This window comes from Myxocyprinus asiaticus, chromosome 15 (genome assembly GCF_019703515.2).
Source record: "Myxocyprinus asiaticus isolate MX2 ecotype Aquarium Trade chromosome 15, UBuf_Myxa_2, whole genome shotgun sequence".
NCBI lineage: Eukaryota > Metazoa > Chordata > Actinopteri > Cypriniformes > Catostomidae > Myxocyprinus > Myxocyprinus asiaticus.
The window spans coordinates 45,714,290-45,739,703 of record NC_059358.1 but is presented as its reverse complement, the minus strand read 5'-3'; the positions used below and the strand labels follow the sequence as shown (position 1 = coordinate 45,739,703).

Genomic DNA, 25,414 nt, shown 5'->3' with positions numbered 1-25,414 from the left:
ATGTTTCCTCTGCATTTGCAAAATCATCTACAGAAAGTGACTGTCTAAATTTTGATTCAGCAGAAATCTTGGGATCTTCCATTTTTATTTTTCCTTGTGCTACTTTTCTCTGTTGGATTCTGGATTTGCACAGGGTTTTGAATTTCAAAAGCTAAGATGTCCTTTTTATAAGAGTATCCCATGAAAAATGTTCCATGAAATGGATTATGGGATCTTGCTGCAGCAGCACTGTTATAGAAAATGTAGCCGTTGCTTTCTTAATCTCTGGATCATCATCAGAGACAGTAAATGGCTCTTGTAGCAATGTAGACCAATCTGCATCAGGCTGTTTTAAAAAGTCTGGACCGTTCAGCCATTTATCATTATTCAGGTAAGACTCAGATTTGAGACCCCTTGATGCACAATCTGCTGGGTTCAGTGCAGTTCTCACATACCTCCACTGTTTCTTCTCTGATAGATCATGAATGGTAGAAACTCTGTTAGCCACATAGGTCTGATATCTTCTTGTGTTGCTGAAGATGTATTTTAGAACAGAAGTACTATCTGTCCAAAAGACAGAGTCCAGAAGTGATAGTTCAAGCTCTTTCTTTATCATTTGTCCATCCGAGCAGCAAGAACAGCTGCAGCGAGTTCCAGTCTTGGAATACTCATTACTTTCAAAGTAGAAACTCTTGCTTTGCCTATAACAAATGCAACATGAGTCAGTCCAGTCCTATTGGTTAGTTTTAAGTTACTGACAGTACCATAAACTTACTAGCTTCACAAAAGTGATGCAATTGGGCACTGTCAGACACACCAAAATTTGTGGGTTTGAAGCGTTTACGTTTTTCAGATTTTCAAGATCATTCAACCACTTCTTCTAATTTTCAGCAAAGGCAGTGGGTATTTTTTCATCCCATCCACAATTTGCTCTGCATAATTTCTGAAGGATCCTTTTAACTGAAGTATAAATGGTGCCAAGACTCCAAGAGGATCGTAAACAGAATTAATCATAGATAGGGTTCCTCTTCTGCTGACAGGTTGGTGTTTTGGATTGGTCTTAAAGAAAAAACTGTCTCACTATATTTCCCAATGCATGCTAAAGGCTCGTTCCACAGGGAGTCTATCCTTATCAAGATCAAGGTCCTTTGTATCCTTGGCTCTCTCTTCCTCTGAAACAGAAGCAAGAACAACACGACAATTGCTGATCCATCTCACAAGCTTGAAACCACCAGTAGCACAAACGACCTTCAGCTCTTGTAACAAATGGCTTCGTTTTCACCAGCAACTGATTTGAGACAGTTGTCTACATAAAAGTTATTGCAAATTGTGTTAATAACTTATACACTAGCCTCTTCTTTGCAATCATCTGCCATCTTTCTGAGGGCAAAGTTAGCGCTGCTAGGGGATGAAATAGCACCAAAAAGGTGTATGGTCATTCTGTACTCAGCTAATAGTTGACTAATGTCACCATCGGGCCACCATAAAAACCTCAGAAAGTCAGCTTGCTCTTCAGTCTTCAGAATCTTGACTTGGTTGAACATTCCTTGAATGTCTGCCATAACAGCAATTGGTTCCTGTCGAAATTTTCAGATTAACAATTTTTTATTGATTCTCATAAATGAACACAGAAAAACAAAACATATATACACAGAATCAATCTTAACCCTCACTATTACCCCTCCCCCTCCCAATCCCTAACCCCACCCTGGCCCCAATAACATCCCAGTGGTCACAAATGATATAGACACACACACACACACAAAATAAAAAATAAACAAATAAAAAATACAATAAAAATAATCACCCATCTATAAATGATATATACCTGCCCCATTTCTCCATGAATCCATTGTACTTCCCCATTCTTCCTAACAACCCCTCCTCAAAAGCCGCCACTCTTCCCATCTCTGAGCACCACTCCTGAAAGTAGGGTGCTCCAGCCGACCTTCAGCCCCTTAAAATTATCTGTCTGGCGATCATGACACTGGTTAAGACCCAACTCTTTATGTGTCTATTTTCAATTTCAATGACTGCCCCATCACCCAAAATACAGAGTCTGGGGCAAAATGATACCCAAGTGCCTAATACATCGTACACCAGACTCTGAACCTTCAACCAAAACTCCTGGATCTCAACACACCCCCAAAAGACATGGGTTATGTCTCCATCCTCTGATTGGCATTGCCAGTAGGTGGGTGTGTCTTTAAGACCAAGCCTATACAATCTAGAGGGGGTCCAACAGAACCGATGTAAAATCTTGAATTGCATAAGGCACACCCTTGCTTCTCTAGATGCAGTCTTGACTTTTTTTAGAATCCCAGCCCACTCTCCCTCCTCCAATTCCAAGTTTAAATCTTTCTCACATAATCTCTTGAGAGTGGTTGAGGTTCCTTCCCCCAGACTCTGAATTAACAGGGAGTAATACACTGATGCCTCATGACTTTTTCCAAAAGAGTATTCACCACTCTCATAGTATCTGCCGCTTTAGGGGGGTGAATGCTATTCTCAAAAATAGTACAGAGTAAGTGGCGCAGCTATAGATACCTGAAAAACTGAGATCTGGTGATCCCAAAATGTTGAACAAAATTTTCAAAAGATCTCAAAACACTACTCTCATAAAGGTCACTGAGTGTAGTAACCCCCCTCACAATCCACTCTGACCAGCAGAAAGGGTTCTTATTAATACGTAGTTTAGGGTTCAGCTATAAGCTCGAGGCAACATTTAGATAAATATCCGAATTAAACACTGGACACTTTTGTCCATACTGCATGCAAATGAGAGACAACGGGGTGTAATTTAAATTCTCTGGTTAGATTGATAGAAAGGCTTTGCAATGGCAAAATAGGGGCAAGAACTTCCTGTTAAATACAAAGCCAGGGAGGGGCTCTTTCAGGTGGAAGTGACCAATGAGTCAAATGTCTGAGACCGAACACATAATAATAAATAAATAAAAATCTTGGGTAGGCCTAGCCCACCTTTGTCAATCGGCCTATGCAGTTTACTGAAATGTAATCTGGGACGCTTACCATTCTAAATTAAAGACTTTGCTATGCTCTCAAATTGCATGAAATAAGAGAGGGTGACATCTATAGGGAGTGTCTGTAGCAGGTAGTTTAATTTTGGAATACAGTTCATTTTAATAACATTAACCTTCCCAATCATCGATAAATGTAATGGAGCCCACCTGCCCACATCATTTGAAAGCCTTTTTATTAAAGGGTCAAAATGAACTCTTAACTAAATCAGACAAATTTGCTGGGAATAAAATACCCAAATACTTAATGCCCTGTTTGGGCCACTGGAAGGTGCCTGGCTGGAAAGCTGTTACTGGGCAGTACGCTGTCAGAGCCAAAGCTTCAGATTTAGACCAATTGACTTTTCTTCCTGAGAATTTAGAAAAAGAATTAATAATTCTGTGGAGGCAAGGCAAAGATCTAGTAGGGTCAGAGACGAATAATAAAATATCATCTGTGTAAATTAGAAGATTATGCGTCATACCTCCTGCCATCACCTCTGGAAAACCATCCTCCTTTCTTATTGCGGCTGCTAATGGTTCCAGGGCAAGACAGAACAATAATGGGGAAAGAGGACAACCCTGCCGGGTGCCCCTATCCAGAGTAAAACTAATCTGAAATTAATCCATTTGTTTGTACCGCCGCTACAGGGTGTCTATAAAGTATCTTAATCCATCCAATAAACATACTCCCAAACCCATACATTTCCAGAATCTTAAAAAGATAATCCCATTCTACCATATCAAACGCCTTTTTGGCATCAAGTGAGATGACAGCGACCAGAGTCTGATCATTCGCCACTAAACACATGATATTGATGAAACGCCTAATGTTTTCAGAAGAGCTGCGACCCCGAATAAACCTGATCTATATGTATAAGAGATGTCACAACTTTACTTAATTGATTAGCCAAAATTTTTGACAATATTTTAACATCTAGCTGGATCAGGGAAATTGGACAGTAACTCTTACACTCGCTTGGATCTTTGTCCTTTTTAAGAATCAGACTGATCCGGGCTTGTGTCATGGTTGGCGGAAGCTTTCCATTCTGTAACGATTCCGTGTAAACTTCTAACAAAAGTGGAGCCAGCTATGTAGCATAAGGTCTAAAAAAATATAATATAATATAATATCTTCATCAGTAGACGAAGACGTGGAACTATAGAGATCAAGATAAAATTCTTTAAAAGCATTATTAATATCAATGGCTGAGGTAAATATTTCACCACCAGCAGATTTCACTAAGGGAATAATAGAAAAAGACTCTCTCTGCTTTATATATCTAGCCAAAAGCTTGCCTGCTTTGTCCCCCGAATCAAAATGCCCTGAATAGCCAAAACTCCACCTTCAGCAACAAAATAGTATTATATCTGTATTTCAATCAGGTCAATTCTCTGAGGCCACCAGAAGACATTCGGCGCTTCAGCTCTGTCTCGGCACTTTTAATATTCCTTTCCAACTCCACGAGTTCCCGTGCTTTGGATTTTTTGATGAATGAGGCATACTGTATGATCTGAGCCCTAAGAGCCATGCCCACAGAGGATATTGAGGACCAGTTGGTCTCCATATAAACACTGATTTCAGCCTTTAGCATTTGTTAGAATTCAGGATTTTGCAAAAGGGATACATTAAAGCGACAACTATATGATTTCTTTTTCTCCATATGTGGCAACACCTCTAAACTCACCAGGGCGTGATCTGAGACTAAAATGTTTCCAACTGAGCAATCAACAACAGATGAAATGAGGGACTTAGAAAAATCTATTCTAGAATAAATCTTATGGACAGATGAAAAAAATGTATAGTCCCTACCAGATGGGTTCAAAAGTCTCCAAATATCTGTAAGACCAAAATGTTTACACATCCTATGAAGCATCAGTGTTGCTCTAGGGGACTTACACATTTGCTTCACTATGATCAAGGACTGAGTCCATCAATAAATTAATGTCTCCTCCCAATATTATATCAACCTTTGCCCCTGAATTTCTGCTAAAACAATAATTACTCTTCCTAATTTATCTTTAATCTGTTTGAGACATTTGAATTGTAGATGTTTACTTAACAATGTAATGACTCCCCTGCTCTTACTTGAGCCAGCACTAAAGAAAACATGTCCACCCCATAGCTTCCTGCAAGGAAAGATGTGTTTCTTGAAGAAACACTATATCACATTTCTTACATTTTTTTATGGGGTGCCCCAACCCATTCACATTCCACATGGAGAGAGACAATCCATATGACATTTTGACATATTAGATTAAATAGATTGTGTCAAAAAAAAAAAAAAATCCACTTAACTGTCTCGAAGGTGTGTACCTCCACAAAACAAGCTCCAGCCGCTAGCAGAACCAGCACAAAAAACAAAAAAAAATTCTTCAGGCAGTCAAACTCACTCCAATGTCACGTACACTAGGTGGCAACATGAAAATCACCAAATGGCTTACTCATTGTATTGTCTTTATGTAGGAAAATGCTTGCTGTGGGCATGTAAATTCTCTACATCCATCCTTAGTATCTATTCTTAGTATGGCCGGAAACATCAGAGCAAACGCGACCTTCCGTTGATGTAAGAGTTTCTTGCATTCCCTGAATCGTTTACGTTTCTCTCTTGTCAAATTCGCAAAGTCTGGGAACAAGAAAATGCTGTGGTTCTTCCAAGAAAGCCTTCCTTTACTCCTCGCCTCGCGTAACACAAGGTCTTTATCGGATGATCTCAGAAATTTGGCCAGAAATGATCAGGGCCCGTCTCCCTCTGCAGATCTGTGAGCCAGAACCCTGTGAGCTTATGGCCTGTTATGTCAGGCAGACTCGGATCACAGCTTGATCAAATACATATGCCAACCGATGAATTCCATTTTCTGCTGTTCGAGATCATCACACAGCCGTTTCAGCATCTTCGATACACAATCCAGTAATCCAGGGAGTTTATAGACTTAATGTAGTGGCCAAGTTATGCCATGAAACATAGAGTTTAGTTGATGCATGTCGAGTGTTCATTTTGTTCTGACAAAACATATCCACCAAAACAAAGTATTCCATAGAAGCTTCACAGTACAGAAAGTTCCAAAAAACACGTTCCTTGGTAACACATGCACACATGCACCGTCTAAAAACTGTTTCCCTCCCGCTCTTCTGACTCACCTGTTTCCTTCACCTAAATTACAGTGACCACGCCCCCTTACTACTACACAAAATGGATAATAGAACACAAGCAAAATACTGAAAAAAAATGTGAATAACAAACAATAAATTCACCAAATATTTACAAAACCAGAGACAATTACAAGATACATTTCCCAAAATATTTACAAAATGGCTCTAACACCCGCATTATGTAGGAGTAGGACAGTTCACGTATTGGATAGACACTTCAAAAAAAGTCTGATCTCCACGATGCGCATAGTCACATTTTTGAACCACTACATACACTCACTGACCACTTTATTAGGAACACTCTGGTCCTAATAAAGTTGTAGCTGTTGTAGCTCATCCGCCTCAAGGTTCAACGTGCATTCTGAGACGATTTTCAGCTCACTACAATTGTACAGAGGGGTTATCTGAGTTACTTTAGATTTCTGTCAGCTCGTACCAGTCTGGCCATTCTCTGTTGAACTCTCTCATCAACAAGGCATTTCCAGGATGACGTGACGCCATGCGATTATCGGACATGTGAACGGCGAGCTCTGTGCCCTTTGCTTGTTTTAATACTTTTAATGACATAAACCGGTGAGATTCGATACACTTTGTTCTAGGAGGACAATATGTAAAAGAATTCAAAATCCTCAGGCTCTGGAGACATTAAAAGACCCTTACATGCTCATGCTGATGCCACCGAGCAGGCCGCAAGCCTGGGAGTCGACTTAGACAGCGAGGTGCGGGAAATGCGGCGAGAGATGCTGAACATGACGGTAATGCTGACAAAGTTCACTGCTGATTTAGAGGATCTTGCTGTGACAAGTCGATCGATCATTACCATGGAGGCGAAGTTCTCTGATGTGGGTACAAGAGTGGGGGATGTTGAGAAACGGATTGATTACCTGGAGTCATCGGAGAGGGAATTATCTGCTAATCCACTAGTGACCAAGGTGGATTTGGAGCGTGTCTGGGAGAAGTTGGAGGACATGGAGAACCGTAGATGGTGGAATAACATCTGTATCGTCAGAGTTCCTGAGGGTGAAGAGGGACAGGATATGGTGAAATTCCTTGATGGGCTCCTTCTGAATCTGCTCGATATAGCAGGCCATAAGCTGTAAATTGAGTGAGCTCACAGAGTTCCTGCTCGGAGATACACGGAGGGAGACAGGCCCTAATCAATTCTGGCCAAATTTCTGAGATATCCGATAAAGATCTTGTGTTATGCGAGGCAAGGAGTAATGGAAGGCTTTCTTGGAAGAACCACAGCATTTTCTTGTTCCCAGACTTTGTGAATTCGACAAGAGAGAAACGTGATCGATTCAAGGAATGCAAGAAACTTTTACATCAACGGAAGGTCGCTTTTGCACTGATATTCCCAGCCAAACTGAGAAAACATGCTAAGGCTGGCCATAAAACATTCACATGCCCACAGCAAGCTATGTCCTTCATAAAGTCAATGGAGTGAGTATGCCATCTTGTTGTACTCATGTGCAGCCAAGTCGACCGGCTCAATGAACATTTGCTTGACTGTTTGCTTTTTGTGCTGGCTCTGCCTAGCGGCTGGAGTTTATTTTGTAGAGTAACACACCTTCAGGACAGTTCTATGGATGAACCTACACGCTCTCTGTGCTTAATCCGCCTATTGGCTGGAGTTTGTGTAGAGCCGAGGAGGGCGGGGCCGGGCTGGAATGAGACACACCCGGTCCCCAATCAGCCTGATGGGGCGTGCGAGGGATAAAGGCGGCCGGGGACGACAGTTCGAGAGAGAGAGAGAATTACAGACAGCTGTACTGTAATTCTCTCTCTCTCTCTCGAACTGTCGTCCCCGGCCGCCTTTATCCCTCGCGCGCCCCATCAGGCTGATTGGGGACCGGGTGTGTCTCATTCCAGCCCGGCCCCGCCCTCCTCGGCTCTACAGTTTGTTTTATAGATGATCTTTTGCTGTGTAATTTTGTCTCACAAAATTTGTGAGAAACACCGGACTTGAACAATCTGATGGCAAGGATGTCGCAGGGGTTCTCGTAGGCGTGCATGGACTATTTGAGTTTAGAGGGATGGACGCCAGTTGGTGCTGTTGTGCACGGTGTTAATGCGCATGTTTTTGTTTTTTCTGGGTTTTTTTTATGTTCAGGGTTTGATTGTTGCACTAATGTTGAAATGTGGTCTTTATAATCTTGTTTTTGACACACAATCTATGTTTTTTCTTATATGTCAAAATGTCAAATGTTAGTATGAGTGGATTGTCTCTCTCCATGTGGAATGTGAATTAGTTGGGGCACCCCATAAAAAGAAGGAAGGTTATTTCTCTTCTTAAACATAAGAAATATGATATAGTGTTTCTTCAAGAAACGCATCTTTCTCCGTAGGAAGCTGAAAAATTAAGGAATATATGGGGTGAGCATTTTTTCTATAGTGCTTGCTCGAGTAAGAGCAGGGGAGTCATTACACTGATAAGTAAATATCTACAATTCAAATGTCTCAAACAGATTAAAGACAAATTAGAAAGAGGCATTATTGTTTTAGCTGAAATTCAGGGGCAAAGTCTTTTTTGGCTAATATTTATGCACCTAACGTTGATGATCAGGCCTTTTTTATAGATCTTGAAGAGATGTTGCAAGCAGCTGGCACCCCTCATAATATAATATTGGGAGGAGACTTTAATCTTTTGATGGACTCAGTCCTTGATCATAGTGAAGCAAAAGTGTGCAAGACCCCTAGAGCAACATTGATGCTTCACAGGATGTGTAAAAATCTTGGTCTTACAGATATCTGGAGACTTTTGAACCCATCTGGGAGGGACTATACATTTTTTTCATCAGTCCATAAGATTTATCTAAGCCCCTCATTTTATCTGTTGTTGATTGCTCAATTGGAAATATTTTAGTCTCAGATCACACCCTGGTGTGTTTCAAATCAAATCAAATCAAATCACTTTATTGTCACACAGCCATATACACAAGTGCAATGGTGTGTGAAATTCTTGGGTGCAGTTCCGATCAACATAGCAGTCGTGACAGTGATGAGACATATGCCAATCTACAATAAACATCAAATTAACACAACGCAATTTAAACATCTGTTATACATAATTAAACTCGACTTAAAACATCAAATTAACACAACACAATTTAAACATCTGTTATACATAATTACACTCAACAATATACAATAATAACATACATTGCACAGTATACAATATGCTGTTTTTGTTTTTTTTTTTGTTTTTTTTTACTATATAGATACTATATAGATACACATTATTCAATAAAAATTAAAATATATATGAAAAAAGTATATATATAGAATGTACAGTATTGTACTGTATTGACATTCAGGCTGTCGGTTGATAGTCAGTTGTTAAGAGAGACATAATATAATGACAGTAATATAATTTATGACAGTCCGGTGTGAGATAAAAGAGTAATAAAGTGCAGGGATGATGTATTTTGATCGTGGGAGATCAAGAGTTCAGAAGTCTGATTGCTTGGGGGAAGAAGCTATCATGGAGTCGGCTGGTGCGGGTCCTGATGCTGCGATACCGCCTACCTGATGGTAGCAGTGAGAACAGCCCATGGCTCGGGTGGCTGGAGTCTCTGATGATCCTCCGAGCTTTTTTCACACACCGCCTTGTATATATTTCCTGGAGGGAGGGAAGCTCACCTCCGATGATGTGTCTGGCAGTTCGCACCACCCTTTGCAGTGCTTTGCGGTTGTGGGCAGTGCTATTGCCGTACCAGGCGGAGATACAGCCAGTCAGGATGCTCTCCACAGTGCAGGTGTAGAACCGTGTGAGGATGTGGCGGTTCATTCCAAACTTCCTCAGCCGTCTCAGGAAGAAAAGGCGCTGATGAGCCTTCTTCACAACGACTTCAGTGTGGACGGACCATGTGAGTTCCTCAGTGATGTGGACACCCAGGAACTTGAAGCTGCTGACTCTCTCCACTGGTGCTCCATTGATGGTGATTGGACTGTGTTCTCTGTCTTTTCTCCTGAAGTCCACCACAAGCTCCTTTGTCTTACTGACGTTGAGGGAGAGGTTGTGCTCCTGACACCAGTGTGTCAGAGTGTGCACCTCCTCTCTGTAGGCTGTTTCATCATTGTCAGTGATCAGACCTACCACCGTCGTGTCATCAGCAAACTGACAGTTTAGAGGTGTTGCCACATATGGAGAAAAGGAAATCATATAGTTGGTGCTTTAATAAATCCCTTTTACAAAATGCTGAATTCCAACAAATTTTAAAGGCTGAAATCAATGTCTATATGGAGACCAACTGTCCTTAGTATCCTCTGTGGGTGGTTCTTAGGGGCCGGATCATACAGTATGCCTCATTTATCAAAAAGTCCAAAGCACAAGAACTCGTGGAATTGGAAGGGAATATTAAAAGTGCCGAGGCAGAGCTGAAGCAGCGAATTTTGTCTAATGGCCTCAGGAAATTGACCCGATTGAAATACAGATATAATACAATTTTGTTGCGGAAGGTGGAGTTTTGCCTATTCAGGGCAAGACAGTCATACTTTGAGTCATTCAGTCTATTACGATGGACTTCAGAGGATGAACTGATGCCAACTCCAACCATAAGACATGGGATACATCATATGGCATTGCCTGAACCTTGAATTTAGGATAGACCTCACCAAAATTACTGGCCGGTTGAACTGCGATGCACCTCACTGATCACTGCCTGCATCACCTTGGTCTAATGATGGACTGCACTCTTATAATGGAATACATAGACTATCAATAAATTGCCAACAAAAGCCTTCATCAGCCAACTAACAAAGGCCAATGCATCTATGTGAACTTCTGCAGTTAATCCAGGATGAACTTCTTACAGTTCTTACAAAATCTTTGTTTAAACATTGACCCTTAACACTTACTTAGTTTAATAATTTTAAACCATGACTTGCACTATACATAATTAAGTAATATTGGCATTATATTCATGATGTTAGGCAGAGGAGAACTGGTCCCCACAGTGAGCCTGGTTTCTCCCAATGTTATTTTTCTCCATTAACCAACATCTTATGGAGTTTTGTGTTCCTTGCCACTGTTGCCTTCGGCTTGCTCACTGGGTTTCTAAATACAATTATTATTTAATTACTTATATTTAAACACAATTCACAATCGTATTTGATCAAACTACATAATGATGACTCTAAGACATTATAGATATTACAGTTTCATTTTCTGTTAATGCATGATTTTCTGTAAAGCTGCTTTGAAACGATGTGTGTTGTGAAAGGCGCTGTTCAAATAAAAATTACTTGACGACTTGAGTAAGGGACAAGGCAGGAAAACTCTGGCTAGATATATAAAAAAGAGAGAGTCTTTTTCTACCATTCCCTCAGTGAAACCTGCTGGTGGTGAAATATTTACCTCAACCATTGATATCAGTAATGCTTTTAAAGAATTCTATCTTGATCTCTATAGTTCCACATTTTCGTCTATGGATGAGGATATTAGAAACTTTGTGGAAGCATTAGAACTTCCTAAACTGACGACTGAGCAAAAAAATTATCTTGATTCTGAGATAACCTTGGAGGAGCTTGGCGAGGTAATTAAGGCCTTGCCTACAGGCAAGTCTCTGGGGCCAGACGGCTTTGCCGCTGAATTTTTTAGATCTTATGCTACTGAACTGGCTCCGCTTTTGCTAGAAGTTTATACGGAATCATTAAAGAATGGAAAGCTTCCGCCAACCATGACACAAGCCCTGATTAGTCCGATTCTTAAAAAGGACAAAGATCCAAGTGAGTGTAAGAGTTACCATACAGTTTCCTGATCCAACTAGACGTTAAAATATTGTCAAAGATTTTGGCTTACCGATTAAGTAAAGTTATGACATCTCTTATACATATAGATCAGGTGGGGTTTATTCGGGGCCATAGTGGGCAGTGGCGAATGATCAGACTCCGGTCGCTGCCATCTCACTTGATGCCGAAAAGGCATTTGATATGGTAGAATGGGATTATCTTTTTAAGATTTTGGAAATGTATGGGTTCAGGAATACTTTTATTGGGTGGATTAAGTTACTTTAAAGACACCCGGTAGCGGCAGTTCAAACGAATGGATTAATTTCAGATTATTTGCCCTCTTTCCCCGTTATTGTTCTGTCTTGCCCTGGAACCATTAGCAGCCGTGATAAGAAAGGATGATGATTTTCCAGGGGTGATGGTGGGAGGTGTGGCGCATAAGCTTTTACTTTACGCAGATTATATTTTATTATTTGTCTCCGACCCTACTAGATCTATGCCTTGCCTCCACAGAATTATTAATTCCTTTTCTAAGTTCTCAGGATACAGAGTGAATAGGTCTAAATCCGAAGCTTTGTCTCTGACAGCATATTGCCCTGTAACGGCTTTTCAACTGGGCACTTTCCAGTGGCCCAAGCAGGGCATTAAGTGTTTGGGAATTTTATTTCCAGCAAATTTTAATGATTAATTAGACTTAATTTTGATCCTTTAATAAAAAGGTTTTCGATTTATGTGGACAGGTGGGCTTTACTACATTTATCTGTGACTGGAAAGGTTAATGTTATAAAAATGAATTGTATTCCAAAATTCAACTACCTACTATAATCTCTCCCCATTGAAGTTCCCCTCTTTTATTTTGAATAATTTGGTAGTATAGCTAAATACTTTATTTGGAATGGTAAACGCCCTTGATTGCATTCCAGTAAGTTAAATAGGCCAATTGACAAATGTGGGTTAGGTCTCCCCAAGATTTTGTTTTACTATTATACTTTTGGTCTCAGACATTTGACACATTGGCCACTTCCACCTGAGAGAGCCCCTCCCTGGCTTTTTATTGAACAGGAGGCCCTTGCCATTACAAAGTCTTTCTATCAAGCTGCCCAGAGAAGTAAAGACACATCCCATTATCTCGCACATGCATTTAGTGTAGACAAAAGTTTCCGTGTGTTCAATTCGGACATTTACCTGAACGCTGCCGCAAGTATTTGGTTGAACCCTAAATTGTGCATTAACAAGTCCCCTTTCTGCTGGACAGAATGGATTGAGAAGGGTGTTGCTATGCTGGGTGACCTGTATGAAAATGGAACGTTGAGATCCTTTGAAAATATAATACATCAGTTTAGGATTCCCAGATCTCAATTCTTCAGGTACTTACAGCTGCACCATCTACACTGTACCACCTTTGGGTGTAGTACGCAGCCCCCTAAAGCGGTGGACACTCTTGAGATCGTGCTTGCTGCTTTTAGAAAAGGTCATGAAGCTTCAGCATACTATTCCTTACTAATTCAGAGTCTAGGGGATGCGGTTTTAACATTTCTTAAGAAGTTATGGGAGAGAGGATTTAGTACTGGAAGATAGAGAATGGGGTAGCATTTAAAAAATGTCAAGTCTATGTCTAGGGATGCAAGGGTGCGCCTCATTCAATTTAAGATACTGCATTGTTTTTATAAGACTCCCTCTATATTGTACAGACTTGGCCTTAAAGACACACCTACTTGCTGGCGATGCCAGTTGGAGGATGGGGACATAGCCCATGTTTTTTGGTTCTGTACTAAGATTCAAGAGTTTTGGTCGAGGGTTCAGAATTTTATCTCTGAAGTCTTGAGCACTGGGTATTAACATAATGAACAATCATATAAAAAACTGGGTCCTTACCAGCATGTTGATCGACAGGCAGGTAATTCTTAGGGGATGGAAGTTGGCTGGTGAGCCCTCATTTCATGAGTGGTGCACTGAGTTGGACAGAGTGGCGGCTTTTGAAGAGATGACACATAGACGGCTGGGTAGTTTGGGTGCATATGGTAAAAAGTGGGGCACTTATTTGGCCTTCCTAGAAGGTTGCCAGGGGGAGCAGTGGAGAGGGACAGAAACGATTAAATATATGCAAATTAATTAATATGTGGAACCCTTTTTCTTTTTTGTTGGTTAATTTTATATGTTTTTTATGTCATCAAGTATTTTCTTTGGACTGTCTGTTTATATGTGTGTCTGTTGATATTCAGTGTCTGACCACTGGGATGTATGTTGGTTAAGAACGTTGTTCTTACGTTTTATGTTTGGTGAAGAAAAGTTAAGAGTTTTTAAAATTAAAGTAAGTTAGTTTTAGTTTTTTAGTATTTTTCAAACATACACACGATGCAAATGTACTTCTATAGCCTGGCTTCTTATCTCGTTTATTTATTTATTTATTTGTATCTTCTTTTACATATTTTCCCTTAAATAAACCTCATATTATTCTTCTAAAAGACATAAAGAGTTAAGTGTGTACAGACTCAGTTTCCACAAGTCATTTGTGAAGATAGTTTATGCAAAATATAAACAAGTCCTCCAAGAGAGAAGAGAATGACACCCACTGGTATACAAAACATTCTTGTTGCCTAATGACTGTATTGTTTTGTACAGATGTTGGTGACATCTCCTGAGAAATGGGATGTGGTGACCAGGAATGTGTGGGTGATGTGGCTCTGTCTCAAATCGTTGGACTGCTCATCCTGGATGAAGTGCATATTCTCCATGAGGACAGAGGGCCTGTTCTGGAGAGTCTGATGGCCCGGACACTACGTCAGGTAATGCATTAATGTGCCGCACTCCACAATAAACTATATCCACCTAATCAAACATCTTAAAGGACTAGTTCACCCACAGATGACAATTCTGTCATCATTTACTCACCCTTATGTCATCTCAAACCTGGAAGACTTTCTTCTGTGGGACACAAAAGAAGACCTTTTGAAGAATGTCCCCATTTATTGGCATTGTACTGAAATTAGCAACAAGCACATTCTTCAAAATTTCACCTTTTGTGTTCCACAGAAGAAAGTCATACATAAAGTCAATAAAGAAATTGACAGTCAATTTTGATTTGGGCAAAAAGCACCTTGAACATGTTTTATCTGAAGAGCAGTGAAAGAATGTTATTATAGTCCTTTCTTGTAATAATTACTTATTACTTGATAGATGTAAAAAAAAAAAAAAAAAAAAGTAGGCCAGCAGTTTGTTGGCTAAGTGATTTGAGGTCCAGTTGTAGGTAGGTCCTCCATCATTTGCATGAGAGTGTGTGTGATTGACAGGAGCCCCTGATAATGATTGACAGCCGCCCTTACTAGAATCACTCTGGCAATTTGGGATATTAGTGTGTGATTATGCAAATCCTGACAGCAGGAGAGACGGTGGCCACATTACGAGGTTGTACCAAATCCACTTTCCGTTCTGACAAGCCATGGTCAGCTGTCAATCAAATACACAAATTTCGGAATGAGCTCATGCAAATCACACACCTACACACCACATTGACGAACAACACTAAACTACAGCAGTCATATTCACCTTCAAGACACTTTCATGGGAAAATATGTGAGTTCTTGCACTGAATGTTCTTTGAAGGTTGCTCATGTTACTTTAGAAGAACACAGGGTTCAAAATGAATTACTGGCAAGTGCAAAATAAGTGTGTTTTCAATTTGGCTGGTGAATTTTGCAGTGTTACACGCCATTCGGGTACATTAAACCTGTCAAGCATTGTCACATTAGTTAGCTGTACTAAGAAAGATAAACTCACAATGAGATAGATAAACTTGAGACTTGATTGTATTTCAGTTTGTGAAGATTTACTAGACATTTCTGTTGTTAATGTTTTATTATTTACATAAAATATATTATATTAATTGTTTGTGCATATTTTACTTTTTGCTATTAAAATTTGATTCTTATGTGAAATATGGAATAAACAGGACATATACATACAGAATCAACTTAACTCCCATAATATCCCCCTCCCCCTTCCCAACCCCACCCTGCCCCTCAACAAATATCCCAGTGGTCAAAGGCTAAATTACACCATGCACACATATAAGAAAACAAAAGGAAATATTTGAGAACATAAAAAAAATATTTTTAAAAAATCAACAAAGAATAGAATGTACAATTACCACCACAATTCTGTTTCTCTCCACATGGTCCTCACTGAGAACCCTCCAGAAAGGCCAAATACCTGTCCCATTTCTTACCATATGTGTCTATTTTGCCAAGGTGTTTATATGACATATTTTCAAATGCCGCAACCCTGCCCAATTCAGTGGACCATGCTTGAAATGAGGGAGCGCCAATTGACTTCCATCCTCTAAGAAGTATCTGTCTGCCAATCATTACACTAGTTTGGACCCAGCTTTTTGTATATTTGTGATGTACTTTAATGACCGCCCCATCACCCAATATACATAGTCTGGGGTAGAATGAAATGCGAGTATCTAAAACCTCACAGATAAAATTCTGGACTCTTACCCAGAATTCTTGAATCTTAGCGCAGAACCACAGAGCATGGGCTACAGTGCATCCGGAAAGTATTCACAGCACTTCACTTTTTCCACATTTTGTTATGTTACAGCCTTATTCCAAAATGGATTAAATTCATTATTTTCCTCAAAATTCTACAAACAATACCCCATAATGACAACGTGAAAGAAGTTTGTTTGAAATCTTTGCAAATGTATAAATGGGCTCTGGCTGGGCCACTCAAGGACATTCACATAGTTGTCCCGTAGCCACTCCTTTGTTATCTTGGCTGTGTGCTTAGGGTCGTTGTCCTGTTGGAAGATGAACCTTCGCCCCAGTCTGAGGTCCAGTGCACTCTGGAGCAGGTTTTCATCAAGGATGTCTCTGTACATTGCTGCATTCATCTTTCCCTCGATCCTGACTAGTCTCCCAGTTCCTGCCGCTGAAAAACATCCCCACAGCATGATGCTGCCACCACCATGCTTCACTGTAGGGATGGTATTGGCCAGGTGATGAGCGGTGCCTGGTTTCCTCCAGACATGACGCTTGCCATTCAGGCCAAAGAGTTCAATCTTTGTTTCTCATGGTCTGAGAGTCCTTCAGATGCCTTTTGGCAAACTCCAGGCGGGCTGTCATGTGCCTTTTACTGAGAAGTGGCTTCCATCTGGCCACTCTACCATACAGGCCTGATTGGTGGAGTGCTGCAGAGATGGTTGTTCTTCTGGAAGGTTCTCCTCTCTCTCCACAGAGAAATGCTGGAGCTCTGTGAGAGTGACCATCGGGTTCTTGGTCACCTTCCTGACTAAGGCCCTTCTCCCCCATCACTCAGTTTGGCCAGACGGCCAGCTCTAGGAAGAGTCCTGGTGGTTCCAAACTTCTTCCATATTTGGATGATGGAGGCTACTGTACTCATTGGGACCTTCAATGCTGCAGAAATTTTTCTGTACCCTTCCCCAGATCTGTGCCTCGATACAATCCTGTCAGAGGTCTACAGACTATTCCTTGGACTTCATGGCTTGGTTTGTGCTCTGACATGCACTGCTAACTGTGGGACCTTATATAGACAGGTGTGTGCCTTTCCAAATCATGTCCAGTCAACTGAATTTACCACAGGTGGACTCCAATCAAGTTGTAGAAACATCTCAAGGATGATCAGTGGAAACAGGATGCACCTGAGCTCAATTTTGAGTGTCATGGCAAAGGCTGTGAATACTTATGTATGTGATTTTTTTTTTTTTTCATTTTTTTTTTTTTAATAAATTTGCAAAGATTTCAAACAAACTTCTTTCACATTGTCATTATGGGGTATTGTTTGTAGAATTTTTAGGAAAATAATTAATTTAATCCATTTTGGAATAAGGCTGTAACATAACAAAATGTGGAAAAAATGAAGTGCTGTGAATACTTTCCAAATGCACTGTATGTCTCCATCCTCCAACTGACATTGCCAGCAGGTAGGTGTGCCTTTTAGAACAAGCCTAAACAATCTAGAGGGAGTCCAGTAGAAACGATGCAAAATCTTAAACTGAATATTGTGTACCCTTGCATCCCTAGACATAGTTTAAATACTTTTTTAAATCCTTTCCCACTCCCCATCCTCCAATACCAAGTTCAAATCTCTTTCCCATAACCTCTTAAGAGCAGTTAATGCCCCGTCATCTAGACTCTGAATCAACAAGGAATGATACACTGATGCTTCATGACCCTTTCCAAAGGCTGTGAGCACCATACAGCGGGTGTCTGCAGCTTTACGGGGTTGTGCACTACCACCAAAAATAGTACAAAGTAGATGGTGCAACTGTAAATACCTGAAAAAATTGAGACCTAGAAATATCTGGGTTATATTTTCAAATTATCTCAAAGCTCCGTTTTCATAAAGGTCACCAAGTGTGGCAACACTCCTCTCAATCTATTCTTTCCAGCAAAAAGGGGACTTGTTAATACATAATTTGGGGTTCAGCCATATACTTTAGGAAACATTTAGGTAAGTATCAGAATTGAACATGTGAGAAACCTTTGTCCATACTGAATATAAATGTGAAATATTAGGATGCATTTTTGCTTCTCTAGGCAATTTAATAGAAAGACTTTGCAATGGTGAGATTGGGGCAAGAACCGCTTGTTCAATGTTGTACCAGGGAGGGGTTCTCTCAGGTGGAAGAGACCAATAGGCCAGGTGTCTGACATTAAAAGCATAGTAATAAACAACATTTTGGGGAGGCCTAGGCCTCCTTTGTCAATTGGTCTTATGTAACTTACTGAAATGCAACCAAGGTCATTTACCATTCCAAATAAAAGACTTAGATATTCTATCAAATAATTTAAAATAAGAAAGAGGAAATTCTAGAGGAAGACACTGTAGTATATCATTGAATTTGGGGATACAATTAATTTTTATGACATTGACCTTCCCTGTCATAGACAGATGTAGCCTACCTATCCACATCACACGAGAACCTTTTCATTAATGGGTCAAAATGAACTCTTAACTAAATCTCTCAAATTTTCTGGAAATAAAATGCCTTAATACCTAGTGCCTTGCTTGGGCCATTGAAAGGCGCCAAGTTGGAAAGCCTTGGCAGCGCAATATGCTGTCAGGGCAAGAGCTTCCGATTTAGACCAATTCACCCTATATCCTGAAAATTTGGAGAAAAAATGAATAATTCTATGGAGGCTAGGCCTAGAACGCATGAATTAGTTTTTCGGCATCAGCAACAGAGAGCATGTGTCGTAACTTAGCAGTATTTCTGAGGTGGAAGAATGCTGTTATTTAAACATTGGAAATTTGATTTTCAAAGGACAGACTGGTATCAAATATAACACCTAAGTTCTTCGCTGTAGAAGACAATGTAACAGTACATCCATCGAGAGTCAAATTATATTTTAGCAGCTTATTTTTAGAGGTTTTTGGTCCAATAATTAGTACCTCTGTTTTGTCGGAATTTAGATGAAGGAAATTTCTGTCCATCCAATCTTTGATTTCATTTATATACTCTGCTAATTTGGAGAATTGTGAAATTTCGTTCGGTTTCGAATAAATATAAAGTTGTGTATCATCGGAAACTTATTTCACGATTACTGATCATATCTCCCAGGGGAAGCATATATAAAGTAGAAAAGCAGAGGCCCTAAAACTGATCCCTGTGGCACTCCATACTTAACTTTTTGTTTGATTTGACAATTCCTCATTTACACACAAAGTGGTAGCGGTCTGCTAAATAGGACCTAAACCATGCTAATGCAAGTCAACAAATGCCAACATAATTCTCAAGCCTATTCAAGAGAATGTCGTGATCTATGGTGTCGAAGGCAGCACTAAGATCTAAAAGCACTAGAAGAGAAATGCAGCCGCGATCAGATGATAAGAGCAAGTAATTTGTAACTCTGATAAGTGCAGGCTCTGTACTGTGATGGGGCCTACATCCTGACTGAAATTGTTCATATATACTATTTCTCTGTAGAAATGAACATAGTTGGGAGGACACTACCTTTTCTAGTATTTTAGACATAAATGGGAGATATGAAATTGGTCTATAATTAGCCAATTCTCCAGGATCAAGCTGTGACTTAATAAGCGGTTTGATAACTGCCATTTTAAAGTTTCTTGTCCTAAGGATATTGAGGAGTTAATAATATTAAGAAGTTGTTCTGAGATTACAGGGAATACCTCTTTTAAGAGCTTAGTTGGTATTTGATCTAACATACATGTTGTGGCTTTTGATGTTTCATAAGGGTTTGGAACAACATGAGGGTGATTAAATTATGACAAAAGAAATTCTCCCAGCAACCCAGCAGAACTGTTTTCCTGTGTCTCTTATTTTAATTAGGGTGTGTGCACAGTAGTTGAGGGAAAAATCTACACAATGTGAAGGTATTCCTTTCTTTAGGAGACTGTGAATTATTGATCTCTGCACAGTAAGCAAAACTGTGGTCTGTGGAAGTAGCAAAATGAGGGGCATCATTAATAAAAGATGGTGGAGGAGAGAAGAAACAGAGTTACTCAAAGGAAGAAAAAAAAACAAGGGTGATGTATTATGCTTGTCGAATCTTCCAAACCGAAAGTCATTTTTCGACTACATCCCCACCTCTCTCTGTGAATGTCTCACTGATTGGCGCTGACAAACACTGACATCAAACGTTACTGAAAATCGTGTTGCTTATTTTAGCTGGACTGTCTGCCTCACTGCGGTCTAAAGATAGCTCTAACATACCCCATGGGAACCAGAATTGATAATGGGATGGTTACATTATGATTATTTCACATCTGTACTCTAAAGCAGGTAAGAACAGACAAATAAAAATTTAGATAAAGGAAAAGTACACCCAAAAAAGCCCATGTGTAGATCAGTGATTCTCAACTGGTTTTTGCTTCAGGTAATTTTTTAGTTGGACATCAAGTTGTGACCCAACACAGTACCAAAATTATTAATTGTACAAAATTTAACAAAAATGTCAATTAAATAACACATTAACAGATATTAACATTACCATGAACTGCATAGGCCCAACAATATGCATCACTGTTGCATGTTTGGTTTCAAAATGTCTTGAATTTCAATGACATCATGCTTTCAGCAGCCAATAATTCACTGCTCAAATCATATGTATCCTCATTGCAAGCAAGCCCATATTTTACATAGTCTGGGTTGTATTTTGGCATCTGTCTAATTTGGCTTGAACCAATCAAGTGAATTTGGTCCAAAATACCATAGAGTTTCACTGGACGTATGGCCTCGGACAACAATGTTTTAAAAGCTTATAGTTCATCCTATAAACATACTGTATTTTGCCATCCTAACTGTACATGATTTTATGATTAGTTGCATTGTTTTATTGTTTTTTGTTCAATGAACAAGTAAATAAAAATAAAAAAATTATGAAAAACTGAGTACGGTCATAGAAAACGCATTTGTGCATGGAACTTTTATCTTACGTGACGGATCAGAATCTGCCATTGCTGGTTCAAACCAAATGATGCGTCCAAGCCTCTCAAAAATGTCACTTTAGAAGTATCACGGCTTGGGCTGTTTCTAACAAGTTATTGGAGAAACAAGGATGTGTGTGTGTGTGTGTGTGTGTGTGGTGGTTTACGAGGACAATGTTTTAGGTTACAAACTGGTATTTACAAGGGTATTATGCTATATATGTGGTTTATGAGGACATTTCTAGTGTCCACATAATTCAAATTGCTTAAAAAAAACATACTAAACAATGTTTTTTGAAAATATAAAAATGCAGAAAGTTTTTTGTGAGGGTTAGGTTTAGGGGTAGGGTTAGGGGATAGAATCTAAAGTTCGTACAGTATAAAAATCATTATGTCTATGGAGAGTCCTCATAAGGATAGCCGCACCAACATGTGTGTGTGTGTGTGTGTGTGTGTGTGTGTGTAGAGAGAGAGAGAGAGAGAGAGAGAGAGAGAGATATGGAGTGTGTGCGATTACCTGAGTTAGTCGCGACTCTAAAGCAGAGATGCTGTAGTGTGTTAGTCAGCTTTCTGAAGATAATGTCATTTTGGTCAAATACATCCTATTTTCTCTGTGGAAAAATAGCCATCCGAGCAGGGGTATTCCTCCCTATTTTGCAGCAGCCGGTGCGTGCGAGTCATTCACTATTGAAACCGCAATCTCCTCCACCATTTTGAACTGTATGTCCTCTCCAATGTGGAAACTCCGGCAAGGGGTAAGCGCTGAATCGCTTCATGCTAAAGTTGTTAGTTTAAAGCTCTATAAAGCTATTTCCCAGCTTTAGTGTTGTAGTGGTAATCCCAGTGATCACGGGGTGCAGATGAATGAAAACACTGACTGACTGAGTGGGGGTATTCCTCCCTATTTTGCAGCAGCTGGTGCGCGTGAGTCATTCACTATTGAAACCGCAATCTCCTCCACCATTTTGAACTGTATGTCCTCTCCAATGTGGAAACTCCAGCAAGGGGTAAGCGCTAGATCGCTTCATGCGAAAGTTCTTAGTTTAAAGCTCTATAAAGCTATTTCCCTGCTTTAGTATTGTAGTGTTAATCCCAGTGATCACAGGGTGCAGATGAATGAAAACACTGACTGACTGACTGACAGCACTGACTCGCACACCACCTCAACGGGCTCATATTACACACATACAGCTCTGGAAAAAATTAAGGGACCACTGCTAAATTATCAGTTTCTCTGGATTTGCTATTTATAGGAATGCGTTTGAGTAAAATGAACATTTTTGTTTTATTCTATAAAGTACTGACAACATTTCTCCCAAATCCCCCCCCCCAAAATATTGACATTTAAAGCATTTATTTGCAAAAAATGTCAACTGGTCAAAATAACAAAAAAGATGCCATGTTTTCAGACCTTGAATAATGCAAAGAAAACAAGTTTATATTCATTTTTAAACAACACAATGCTAATGTTTTAACTTAGGAAGAGTTCAGAAATCAATATTTGGTGGAATAACCCTGATTTTCAATAACAGCTTTCATGCGTCATTGGCATGCTCTCTACCAGTCTTTCACATTGCTGTTGGGTGACTTTATGCCACTCCTGGCACAAAAATTCAAGCAGCTCGGCTTTGTTTGATGACTTGTGGCCATCCATCTTCCTCTTGAGACAAATCTGCCCGATTCCAGCCTTGCTGAAGCACCACCAGATCATCACCGATCCTCCACCTGGTCGTCTAATGGTTAAACGGAGACCTGGAGAGGCCTTCAATCCACATTGTCTCACTGTTTAACAGCTGACGGAAGTGACATTTTAAACAAATGCGATGCGTTAGCTAACCTCAGTTCAACACTTGTATCTTAAACAAAATACAGTACATATTCACACAGCATGGTGTGATGGTAAAGCATTCAACTCACATTTGTAAGGTGCTGTCTTTACTGATGTTTCACTAGCTGTAACATTCTCCATTATTTACAATTGTATTGTCAGACCAGCAATGCAGTCAGGTAACTCCACCCCTCCTGCTACAAAGGGCAGGAAGTGTCCCACATTACACACTTCGTTTTGACAGTTGAAGAAGTGCATCATCCGGGTACTCGTAGTACACTTCTTTTTGTTGCATTTTCAGTGATAAAATGTTAATTTAACCAAAAATGAAAAATCTCTCATCATTTACTCACCCTCATGCCATCCCAGATGTGCATGACTTTCTATCTTCTGCTGAACACAAACAAAGATTTTTATAGGAATATCTCAGCTCTCACAATCTCAGGTCCTCACAATGCAAGTGAATGGGTGCCAACATTTTGAAGCTCCAAAATCCACATAAGGGCAACATAAAAGAACTCCACTTCTGAAGCGATATGATAGGTGTTTTCCTGTATTTTCACTTTCTCCTTCTTCTGTTTTTGGTGATTTACATTCTCTGTGCATATCACCCCTCTACTGGACAGGGAGGAGAATTTCTGATTAAAAAGGAGTTAAATATTGATCTGTTTCTCACCCACAACTATCATACCACTTCTGAAGTTATGTATTTAACAACTGGAGTCATATGGATTACTTTCACGCTCTCTTTATCCGCTCTGCTTGCACAAGCACGTCTACAAAATATAATGAAGCACTATCATTTTTATTCTGTATTTGTAACGGAAATAACAACAGAACAGAAGTCATAACTGGATAGCTATAAAGAGTAATTCCTTGAAAAGTGAAAAGGAAGGAATTACTTGCATCACTTTATAAAGTGATAAAATGTAATCTGATTCTGATTATTGTGATGGGTCACACCCAACACTCAGTAGCAGATCTATGTTCTTTGCAGTGCCACTGAATGGATGTCAAAAAGATACAAATTTTAATAAATGAGTATAATATTTTGTATAAGATGCCTCACTGTTCCATTATAAGAGTTCTTAGTGAGTGAAATACCCTATCCTTTATTTAAATGTAGGGCCTACACAAGCATACCATAGAGCCCAAATTATGATTAAAACTTGCATAATATTAAGTGTACAATATAAATATTATGCATAATGGCAATCTAGTAGCTTCTAGACATTTTGTTTTTAATTATTACAGTGATGCGGCCCACAGCATCTTGTTTTTTTCTGCATTTGGCCGAAAAGTTTGGACACCACTGTGCTACGGTCATGCCCAGAACATTGAACAGATGCATTCACACAAGACTCACTCTGTGTTTAACATCAGCTGGACAGAATGGACAGAATGCAGGGATTGTGAAACTAAATCATGAAATTAAAATAAAATAAAATAAATTAAAAAAAAAGCTGTCAGATGGCATGGAAAAGATAAAGATATACAGATAAACTTACTATTCAACGTATAGAACACCTTAGCAAATGAGTAACAATACTGGCAACCATGCACAACACCCTAGCATAGATATATTACCATATGATACCTTCACTGTCTCATGGTAGCACCATGGGAGGAATGACAGTGGGTTAGATGTGATTTGTTTCATAATCTTGTGTGTTTGAAGCATATTCTCTGTGATTTTGCCTCAATCCTGCCTTATAGTTATAAACCTCAGTGTTGCACAGTAGAATGTGTGTCTGACACCAGAGATCAGTTGTGTATAGCTGCAGTTCATGAATGAATAAATCTGCTAGTCTGCTTGAGGTGACCTGAGCTCTCTCTGAGTCTGAGAGAAGGATTCTCTATGAGTGTTTTCATCATTCTTTGTACCACAAATAGGGACGTGCTGTGTGATATCTAGATTAGCTGGACAGACAGCTACTGCATCATATTAAAGGCCTTACCAATCTTACCTGTCAGCCGCACCACAGGACCACCAGAGATAGCTCTCTCTCTCACTCTTTCAATTCAATTAAATTCAAATGTGCTTTATTGGCATGACAAATGTTACAATGTATTGCCAAAGCATTTGCAAGTTTATGATGAATCTTGAACAGATGAGAAAAAAAATAAAATAAAATGACTAAATAAAAGATAAATGAACATATAATGTAGAATTGTGTGTGTGTGTGTGTTTGTGGACACATCACTGATTGGTTGACTCTTCCCTCTTTTTTGTGGCAGGCATCAATGTACCATGCCGCTAGAAAAATGCAATCATCCTGGTTACTTGCG

General features: G+C 39.6%; 1 pseudogene; it reads left to right on the top strand.

Annotated features, from left to right (window-relative positions):
• LOC127452706 (activating signal cointegrator 1 complex subunit 3-like) overlaps positions 1 to 25,414 on the top strand; it is a 252,981-nt pseudogene that overhangs the window by 68,195 nt on the left and 159,372 nt on the right.